Here is an 11,992-nt window from a genome sequence, read left to right as displayed (position 1 = left end):
TTATCATTATCGGCCGGATAAGAAAATTTGGCCGATATATTAAAGCCAATAAATAATGGATTATTTCCTTCAGCTGAGACACTTCAGATGTGCACTGTTCACCATCATGGTTTTGAATTGCTTTAAATATCATTGAAATCACTTCAGTTAAGTGCAACGTACAGCACGAGTCTGTCATATAGGCTATATAATATTATAATGAGAACATTATAATTGTGTGTTTGGGACATGGCTTGGTGGGATGGTGAGACTTATGTTTTTGTAATCAGGCTCTCAAAAATAATATAAATTTTGATTTAGATTTATTGGCCAATATATCGGTTATTGGCTTTTAAATATAAAGAATTATCGGTTAACGGTATCGGCCAAAATTTTCATATCGGTGCATCCTTACGTACAATTTAAATAATTTCATGATTTTTTTCTGTGTAACGGACGTAGGCTGGTAAGAGCTGTGTGTGTAAACCTCACTCCTGATCTCAAGAGGTGCTCTAGTGACTGACACTAGAGACTGCAGTCTTTAGCCTCCTTGTTAGAGTGCCCGACTCCCATGCCGGCGGACCCGAGTTCAAGTCCCAGTTAGGGTGCGTTCACACTTGTAGTTCGGTTCGTTTGGTTCGTTTTGACCGGACCCCAAAAAAACAAAAACATTTATTCCTGGTCCGATTAGCGTTCAGATTGGCAATTTTATCACCGAACCAAAAGATGCTGAACCTAAAGGCATAGGATACGTTAACAACCTGATTGGTCGGATTTTATGACGTATTGATTATTTTGAGACGGAGCTTAACGAGCATCCAAAACAATGTTGTGTGCTGAGGTAAATGCGCTCGTTGTATGTGCGTAGCCTACATATAATGGTATTTCGGCCAGCTGGGAACTCGTGAAGAGCTTATAAATTGTGCAAAGGAGTCAAAACAGTGGCGGGAATCCATCCGTCACACACACAAACGATCTGCTGCGTGGAGACGCGCATCTGATGCCTGTGATGGGCAAACTCATGACTATGATGAGAAAAACCGATATATGTGTGAGGATTCTGTCCTTTTTAAGGTCTCATCTTCCTGTTTTTGGTTCGTTTACATGTCTTTGGTCTGTGTTGCGTTCATATATCATTCGAACCGCACCAGAGTTTGTTTGGAAGCGGACTGAGACCCATCTTTTCAGCGGTCTCGGTCCGCTTGTTTGGTGTGGACCAGGGTTCGGATGGCAGCGTTCACACATGTTCAAATGAACTGTACTAACAGAGCAATCGCACCAGGGTTTGTTTTAATCGAACCAAACATGCCAAGTGTGAACGCACCCTTAGAGTGGGCGGTTCGAATAGGAGGGGTTACATCTGCATTATCATAATTAGAATGAAATTTTATTTTTTTGCATTATGTTAATAAGACATTATTATTATTATATTTAACATTAATAATGAAAAAAGATAGTAGATAGTAAAAAGATAAGTAGACCATATAAGGCTTTATAAGGCTTTATTTTCTTTATGTAAAATATAATTTCTTATTTTTCCTTTCGATTTTGGGGCAAAATAACCCAGCCATGTGCTTGACAGGTTTTGTGAGATAATTTTCCACCTGAGCAGTCAACGTTAAGTAGCATGTATATTGTTGTGTTTTTTTATATAACTGAAAAGAATAATTTTTGTAGAATCTGTCATATTTTTATAGAGTTTGCAGTATTTTTGTCATGTTGAAAATAAAGTTGAGAATAATTGCAATCATTCTGTTTGTGATCACCTGTCCAGCAGAAAGTGCCCCGGGAGATGCTGCTGCCCTTTGCTTTGAGGGATGTGCTACATAACATTTCCTTCTTGGTGGGCGACACACAGGCATCTCAAGGGGAACATCCATATTTCTATGGCTTAAAATAACAAGCTTCATCCTAGATGACATCGCGACCATATGTAACAGAGGTTAATTTAGTCTCCCTGCTGGCTGTGGAGCAATGCTGTTTCACACTGATGTCTGTAATGAGCGAGGTGATCTATTAGAATTACATTCCTTCAGTGAAAAACAACAAGCATGAATGAATTCTCTTGAGAAGCGGAAGGACATATTTATAAGAAAACGTCAGCACATACACTGTAATGAGGGCTCATTCTTACATGAATGAATTTAACCAGGCTTTTAGTTTTTAGTCTAGCAGTTTATTATACAGTGACTGCAGTTAATGTTGGTGTATAATAATTGTATAGTAATACAACAACAAGGCAATCGTTACATCTATTTAAACTGGATTGTAGTAAAGACTGTTGTTTTATATCATTTTGTTAGCCTATGTACACACACACACACACACACACACAGGTTTGTTTTTCTATCTTAGTGAGGACATTCCATAGGCGTAATGGTTTTTATACTGTACAAACTGTACATTCTACCCCCCTACATTACCCCTACCCCTAAACCTATTGTATGTTTTTAAAGCTATTTTAAATATGAGGACTTATGAAATGTCCTCATATTTCATGTCTACATCTTAATACCAGTGTAATAACCATGTCATTATACATTTGTGTCCTCATAAATTACAAAAATGCGCACACGCACACACACACAGTTGTTGTTTTTGTTGTTGTTTCTCTGCACTGGAAACTTCTGTCACTAAGAAAAATCCCTTGCGTGCCTTGGCAATAATTCAGAATCATTATGATTTTGTACCAAAGTTTTGTACTGTTATTGCAATTTCATACTGTTATGGTATCAATTGCTTGGTCTGGTGACCTTAAATTATTATAAATAATGTTTATCCTCTCAGTAAAAAAAAAAAGAAAAGAAAAAGTAAACATTTAAAAAATCATATTAGATCAGCATGGTGAAAACCACCTCGCTGAACTTAAAGGGATAGTTCACCCAAAAATGAAAATTCTGTCATAATTTACTCACCCTCAAGTTGTTTCCAAACCTGTATAAATTTCTTCCTTCAGCTGAACACAAAAGAAGATATTTTGAAGAATATAGGTAACCAAACAGTTGATGGGCCCCACTGGCTTCCATAGTATAGAAATAAATAAATTATGGAAGTCATTGGGGCCCATGAACTGTTTGGTTTGGGTGAACTATCCCTTTAAGATCAGGTTTTTAGAAGGGAATGGCGCCCTCTAGCGGATCAACTTTTTTCCCTTTTTTTTTTTCTTTTTTTACAATCACTAGGACACATTTCTCAATACTTGGGTCACTTTTTCAAAACTCTTCACACAGTTCTCCTTATACCAACTTTCATCTTGACGCAGCAGTAAATTTCATATCCAAAACGCACTGAAAGAACCAAAACACTTCATACATGTCTCAAATCAAGTCATTCTTCCATAACACTAACAAAAGTTATCGCCCTACAAACACTTTGTCACTCAATGTAAACATTTGCAAATTGGCCTGTAGGTAGATGTAGATGTAATTTGAAAGATGTAATTTAGTCATTGAATGTGTTTTGTGGAAAATTATCCACAGTTTAACCCACATAGACTGCTGTTGTGCTCACTGTGTGAATATTTTTGAAAAAGTGACCTAAGTATTGAGAAATGGGACCTTGTGGTTGTATTTAAAAAAAAAAAGGAGAAGCATGTTGGTTTATCCAACAAGCCTTTGATCTTGATGTCCTTGTAGCCCCTGAACATATTGCAGGATCCCAGGTGTCGTGGTCATGGACACAGATAGGTTGGGGCACATTTGCAGCTAAATCCCAGTGCTAATAATGAAGAGCAGAGAGGACGAGTGAACTTACCATGGAAGGTGTGGATGAGTTTGGCCTTGTCACCTGTGGTGCTGTAAAAGGATCAGCCACCCAGTCCATAGATCCCAACTCTAATTAAAATGTATAATATTTCCTAATAATTGAGTGTTTAAGTGGAATATATTAGGCTATTTATGTTTAGAGCATTGCATCATTAGCTTAGCAACTTGCTAATGCTAAACTCCAGATTTTGAGTCTCAATAGTGAATGCACTTCACTATTTTGAGCAGTTCTAATTGGTCACATATGGATTTTCATTTTGGTTAGAACGCTGCTCCATAACAAACTATAACTTTGCAACTATATTTATTTTGATGTTCCCCCAGACGTTCTACTGACTATAAATAACTTTGCAACTACACAAGCAACTTTTTCTACTAACCTGAACCCTAACACCTAACCCTAACCTAACAGTCTACTACAATCTACTAACACTTTAAGCTTTTGATTTTGGCTTTTAATTTTAGTGCTGGTCCTGGCTTGTTTATGCTGGTAGTGCTAGTCTAGCTGGTGGACCAACATATTCATGCTGTTCTCAAGCAAAACGGAGCTGGTGAAGCTGGTTCACATGGTCTTGCGGGGTTGAGTGTGAGTAGGCCAGCTGTCTGTATGCAAGCAGTGTTTTGGGGACAAGCTTTGTTTTTGCTTGGATATTTCTATGTTTAACACATTAATGATGAAAGGAAAAACAATATAAGGTTAAAACATATGATTTATTGAATTATATGATTATAACTTTGTCATTTCTTTTGCTCCCTCTGCTGAAAGTAGAACTGAAAATTTTTGTTAAAATAATTGTGATATGTGATATGATTACATTATTAATCAATGTCACTAATAAACTTGTAAAATGTTTCAAAGCATCAAAGGAATTGTCTCCTGTTTCAAAAGACCTGTACACAAATCAGTCAAAAAGAGCCTGTGTACTTTGCAAAACAAAAACATTTAGAGATATGAAAACCAAGAAAAATGCCTAATAAAATCATAATCATAAACAGTTTGTTCAATAACAGGGGTTATGAGAAGAGCACTTTCAATGGGACAGTTAATAAACTTGATAATTATAGTTAAAAACTGAACATATCTATTTTTAAAGACTTTAATATTAATTTGGGAACTCTTGTGTGTCAAAATCCAGCTGTCAATAACTGATTCCAAAAAGTACACATAGTAAAAGGTATGTCATTGCAGTCAGAAGCATGAAATATTGTTGACAAGCATGCACTTTCATCAATTGCTGAAAGGGAATTAATTCAACCAAAGTCAATGGCCACGTGCACAAATAAAGTGCTTCAACAATCTTTGTACATATACCATGAAAGAAATAAAAGCCTCTGTTGAGAGGTTGATTTTATTTGCAGTTGATGTAATCTAAAAGGCCGTGTGACTGTAAGTCAGTTGTAGTAGTTGTTGTTTCTGCTCATCTCTTCTCTTTTTCTGTTCTAGTTGTTCATCTTATCTTCAGGGATTGAGCTTGTTAACCGCAGGTTTCATCACTAATGCTCAATCATCTTGTGAAGTAAATCTAATTTATTTCACTAACTGCAACATTGCCTTAGTGTTACTTTTAATTTATAGATTAGGACCATATGAAAACTGAGCAGTTTGTTTAACACTGAGGATTTTACTGTGTACCAGTAAACATGTAACCAGCAACATGCGTTTTCTTTATTAAATTAAAATTAATTTGGAAAATTGTCTTGGTCTTTATTTAACTACAAACACACACTAAGAAAAGTGATATGTAACACACATGCAAGTTTTGTTGTGGTCTTGCTGGTGTCATACTAGTCTCGCGTAGCCAGACCTTCAGACTGACAGCAGGAGGCCTGGACTCTCATTGGCCAAGGACCGCCCAAGAGGACGTTTGACTGACATGTTACGCAACCAATCACAGTTCGTTTTGTTCCGCGTCATGTTTAGGGGTGTGTAAATGTAAAGTCCATGTCCCTACAATAACGGACCGGCATGCATCTAATAAATGATTCATTTAAGAACGTTATGCAAGTTTACTGCAACAATAGAGCCGCAAACTTCACATACGTTTGAAAATCCAGCGTTTAGTTGATCCTGGTAAGCGCTCATTGTCACAGTTGTAAACACGACAGCTTTCTTTTTCCACGAGCGGGTTTAGCGTCACGGCATTTGTTTCCAGGCGGACAGTTAAAGAACGCAACAAACACGTCTCCCAGACATCCTGTAGAATTCAACCAACCAGATGACGACTTCGAAAATCCTGAAGTGTTTCCAGTTAAGTGTGCCATATGCATCGGACATTCAGCCAACGGTCCGTGGGCGCGACGTCTCAGGCTGAGACTAGGGTCATACCAGCACCTAAAAGACAACATATGCTGGTCCACAAGCACACCAGCATCCCAAGCTGCTCCCAGCATGCAAAATGTACGTCATGCTGGTCCACCAGCACAACAGCATGCCTTGCTGAGGACCAACAAACCAGCAACCAGTATCCCATGCTGGTCCCAGCGTGCAAATATACCTTACTGGTAGGGTGACCAGACGTCCCGTTTTTCCCGGGACAGTCCCGTATTTCAGCTCTATTTTTAGTGTCCCGACTTATTAGGAAAAAATCATGTTTTGTCCCGTATTTCATCTTTCCTAAAATTTCGTTACAACTGGGTGATCATAGAACCAGTCAGAACAGCCCAATCAATTCGTCTAGAACAAAATTACCATCCAATCACAATTCGTTATCGATTAACTTGAAGTTAGCTAAGACGGGATAGGCGGAATCGCGCTGAATGACACACACCAGAAGCGCTCTCTCTCGCGCGCGCTCTATCTTTTCATGCGCGCGAGCCCAGTTCTCTCAGACAGCGCGCGATCAGTTCTCCTTGCGCCTGAATGGTCAAATGCACAGACTGTTGTCAAAATGTCCATCGTGTGGAGTATCTCACGTAAATACAGTCGGTTATGGCTTAAGTGGACGTAATCAGGTGGGTGAAAACCGGATATGTGTCAGTATATTGAATCAGGGTCTTAAAGGGACAGTAGCCTAATTAAAAAATTGTCTGTCATAAATGTTAATCAAACAACAAAATGTATACATGGTAAATAAACCTACTGTATCTGAAAAACAAGTTTATTTTTTTCTCTGTTGTATTTGTCATATTGTTTGTAATTTGTTTGTAAATGTCTTTAAATATATATATATATATATATATATATATATGTGTGTGTGTGTGTGTGTCCCATATTCCACCATGAGAAATCTGGTCACCCTACTTTTCAGCAGGGACATGTTAGCCGACAGCCGATTAATGACCATTGCAATCAAATTTTACCTCCAACAAAATTTCTGGCAGCGTCAGAAGATTTGACGCACAGTCCTGCAGTGTGGCTCCTCTTACGACAACCATTAAATTAAAAACTAATAGGAGCACAGAACATGATGACACAATTGGTGAGACAACAACAAACCACCAATTGCTCCACACACATCATCTTCGTTTTTTCCCCCAGTTTCCTTTTTTAAGAAAAGCCATCAAAAATGAACGCTAGATTGTTTTTGTTTGCTCACCACCATTTCAATCTTGCATGTAAACGCAGCTCACTGTCACCGAATGTGTCTCAGATTGATGATATAAAACTCCAGACAAGTCTTCTTGTGTGCGCCTGTTTTTAACGCATCTTGACTGTCGTACAGTCTGACGTTAATGACAACTGAGATCCTAAAGTGTGACACAGCCTACAGCAGGGATCATCTTCGTACAGTCTGCAACAATCGTAAAGGACTATTATAAATAGTACAGTGTGCACCCAGCTTTAGTTGACATGTACTGTAGTTGCAAAGTTACTACTTAGTAGAATATCTAAAGTTGGCCATCGAAATAAAGTGTAACCAAGCAGGCTCTTCAAGTTATGCAAAGCTGCATTTTGTGTGGCGTTGGGTTATAAAATGCATTCCAACTACAACTCATTGCAATTCATTCCTCAAGTGCATTTACTGTAAGCAGCACATATATAAAAGTTTTGAATCAGAGCTAATATGTTTGGATTTTTATGAATTTATGTTAAAGGTGTACTCAGTATTTTTTACAATGCTGCAAGGAACTCTTGGATGCTGGGATGTATGAAGCAGTACATTTTCCCTAAACCCATCAGGTTTTCTGAAAATCAAGAGCCAATCTTCAGAGAGTTTGATGGGAAGTAGAGGATCAGTATTGGTCTCTCTCTGATCCTTATCCATAAAAATAAACGTGTCTTTTTCCACTATCTGCCAAGCTAGTTTACCCAACTTCAGGATCTCCTAAGTGTTTGATTTAGTGGATTTTCTGCTTCTCTCTTCAATGAATCAGCAGGAAACGTGTGAACATTTCTGTCAGGGTGAGTTGGAGGATCTTTGTTGCAACTGTTAATAAAAAACTTTTTGTGCAACTGTTAATAAAAAACTTTTTCAAAACAGTGGAAGCCATCTGACAGAAGAATGACAAGGAGCACATGATGTGCAGGGTTCTGGATGATTTTACGTGTACAGTCACTCTTGCAGCAACGCTTTGGTCATGCACTTCACTTCTGATATGTTCTTCCCTTTGTAAGTCAAACCCATAAAGTTCAACCATCCTCTGTACATATTCTGGAGGAATTATTAGAGTTGCATCTTTCGTGTTCATATGTTAATTGATCAAGCTTATTTCATCCATTAGACTGAAAGATCTGAAAAAGCCCATACATTTACCCGCCCATAGACCCTCCCCTTGAAGAAATCAGGACAGAAGTGGTTGAAAGTGGACAAAACAAACGGATTAAAACACCAGGTGTAAATGGGAATGTGTTTCCCTTGTCTGATCCAATCGACCAAAACGCATCTTAATACCAGGTGTAAACAGGGCCTGAAATTAATTACAAATCTAAACACATCCAGTCCGTCCCATATAAAGAGGATCTGTGATTGTTTGAGAGTCTCAGGCTCCAGTAACTTTTGAAAGAGCAAATCTAAGAGCTGCAACAGGTGAAAAGGATACACAAAATCAGTGTGCTCCTGTGTTTGAGCCCAGTCTAAAACAATCTTCCTCATGGCTGTCGACTTGCCAAATCTAGATATTCCTGGCACAAAGACATTAGCAGCAGATCCTTTGAGTCCTGCAAGTTGTGAGGTAGGGCCTCTGTGGATTGGATTCGTTGGTTCAGCACATCTCATAGATGCTCAATCGGATTGAGATCTTGGGAATTTGGAGGCCAGTGCAACACCTAGAACTCATTGTCATGTTCCTCACACCATTCTTGAACAATATTTGCAGTGTGGTAGGGTGGCCCATATGCAGGAAACGACGATGCACTGTGTGTTCTGACACCTTTCTATCATGGGCAGCATTAAGTTTTTCAGCAAAGAACTATGGTAGCTCTTCTGTGTGGTCAGATCAGACACATTCGCTCCCCATGTGCATCAATGAGCCTTAGGTGACCATGACCCTGATGCTGGCTCACTGTTTTCTTCCTTCTTTGCACCACTTTTGGTAACCCCTAGGGAACACCTTATACAAGACTTGTCGTTTTGGAGATGCTCTGACCCAGTCGTCAAGCCATGACTATTTGGCCCTGGCTTGTCAAATTCACTCAGATCTTTTTGCTTGCCCATTTTTCCTACTTCCAACATATGAAATTCAAGAACTGACTGATCACTTGCTGCCTAATATATCCCTTGATAAGTGCCACTGTAATGATATAATCAATGTTGTTCCCTTCACCTGTCAGTGGTTTTAATGTTGTGACTGATCAGTGTACATCTTAAATGTAATTTGAACCTTCAGAGTATCTTATCACTTTATATGTTCAATGATTGTATACTATATGACAAGACTGGATATAGATTATTAATTTTTGCTTGGTCTTGATGATGACCATTTTATTGAAGTTTTATTATTATTATTATTATTATTTAAGATCATTAAATGCAATTCAATGCCATTGTAGTCAATACTGCTAATACAAAAAAAACACTCTTCTATTTAAAGGATATGTGGGGTCTCGTGGGGTCTGTAAAGTTACACATTATCCCCCGATTTCACAGACAAGACTTAAGCCTAGTCCAAGACTAAAATGCATGTTTGACCTGTTTTAACTAAAATCCACTTGCGCTGACATAAATATGTCAGTGCCATTGTTTTTGTCTCAAGATGCACACCAATAATGTTTTTTTTTCTAAGGCAAATTTTTAAAAAGCTACTTCAAGGATTAGTTCACTTTCAAATGAAAATTACCGCAAGCTTTACTCACCCTCAAGCAATCCTAGGTGTATATGACTTTCTTCTTTCTGATGAACACAATTTGAGATATATTAATACATATCCTGAGGCATCCGAGCTTTATAACGGCAGTGAGCGAGACCAACGAGTATGAAGCTCAAGAAAGTGCCTCCATCCACATCCATCCATCATAAACATACTCCACATGGCTCCGGGGGGTTAAAGGCCTTCTGAAGCGAAGCGATGTGTTTGTGTAAGAAAAATATCCATATTTAACAAGTTATGAAGTAAAATATATAGCTTCCGCCAGACCGGCTTCCGTATTCAACTTACAAATAAAGTGTAAAACTCTTGCAGTTCAAAAAGCTTACGCTACGTCCTACGCCTTCCTTATTCAACTTACGGAAAAAGCTTAACTGATGCAACAGCAGTTCCATTTTGTTTCATAAGTTGAATACGGAAGGCAGTCTGGCGGGAGTTAAATATTTTACTTCATAACTTTCCAAATATGGATATTTTTCTTACACAAACGCATTGCTTCGCTTCAGAAGGCCTTTATTAACCCCCCGGAGCCATGTGGAGTACGTTTATGATGGATGGATGTGGATGGAGGCACTTTCTTGGTCTCGCTCACTGCCAGTATAAAGCTCGGATGCCTCAGGATATTTATTAATATATCTCCGATTATGTTCATCAGAAAGTCATATACTTCTAGGATTGCTTGAGGGTGAGTAAAGCTTGGGGTAATTTTCATTTGAAAGTGAACTAATCCTTTAAAATGTCCTAATTATAAAGCCTAATCCTGGTTTAATCTAAGCCCTGTCTTTGAAACTGTGCCAGAATATCTCTAATACCTGACAGATATCTCTCAAAAGAGAAATCAGCTGTGACGGTAAACAACAAAAATGAATTTAGGCTGCATGTGTTATAGGCCATAATTTGAAGGGATCGGTAACACTTTAGAATAATGGTCCGTCATTAATAAGTAACTATGCAGGAAGTAATGCAGGACAAATCAGTAGTACTGCTTTAACACTTCAGCTACTACTATTAAATAATATAGAAACAAGCTTAACTAATCAGTAATATCAAATTTAGGACTAAGATAGTTCCTTATTAGCTAATCAGTAATTACAGAATGAGATTGGCATCATTAAGAACTAATAGGTAACTATAATAAATTATAAAGAATTACTAATTAATTAATAATCACAACATTAAAGTGTCTAAGATGTGAGCAATTATATTTTTTTTTACTCTCAACGTGGTCATGAAATGCATCATTAATTACTCAACTGTTACCTAGTCACTATGCAGGAACTACTAGCGATCTGGACCATTATTTTTAAGTGAAAAACATCTTTTTCACTTTTAAAATAATGGTCCAGATCAATAGTAGTTCTTGAAGATTGTCCTTTTTTACTCGGAACATGGTCATAAAATGCATCACTTATTACTCAAGTAACTAGTCATTCTTCAAGAAGTACTAGTGATCTGGACCATTATCTTAAAGTGAAAAAGATGTTTTTCACTTTAAAATAATGGTCCAGATCACTAGTTACTGCATAGTGACTAGGTAACACTTGAGTAATTAGTGATGCATTTTATGACTGTATTCAGAGTAAAAATGATGACTGATTACATCTCAGACACACAATAATGTTCTTTACAATTTGTCAGTTAATAGTTATTAATAATGCTAATCTCATTAGGTAATTATTGATTAGCTAAGGAACTATCTTATAAATTTGATACTTACTGATTAGTTAAGCTTGTTTCTATATTAGTTAATAGTAGTAGCTGAAGTGTTAATATGGTAGGCTACTACTCATTAGGCATTACTTCCTATATAGTTACTTATTAATGACGGACCATTATTCTAAAGTGTTACCAAGGGATCTTCTGAAGAGACATAGAGGTGAAATTCTACATTAAAACAAAGAGCACAGCAATAAAGCTAATAAATAACAATAATCTAACCAGCCGCGTTTCTTATTTTCGTTTTTTTTTTATTGCTTTAGTATTTATTTATTTATTTTTACATCTAT

The sequence above is a fragment of the Ctenopharyngodon idella genome, chromosome 19 (assembly GCF_019924925.1).
Source record: "Ctenopharyngodon idella isolate HZGC_01 chromosome 19, HZGC01, whole genome shotgun sequence".
In the NCBI taxonomy this organism is placed as follows: Eukaryota; Metazoa; Chordata; class Actinopteri; order Cypriniformes; family Xenocyprididae; genus Ctenopharyngodon; species Ctenopharyngodon idella.
The sequence above is the reverse complement of the archived record's forward strand: the minus strand, read 5'-3'. Positions refer to the sequence as shown.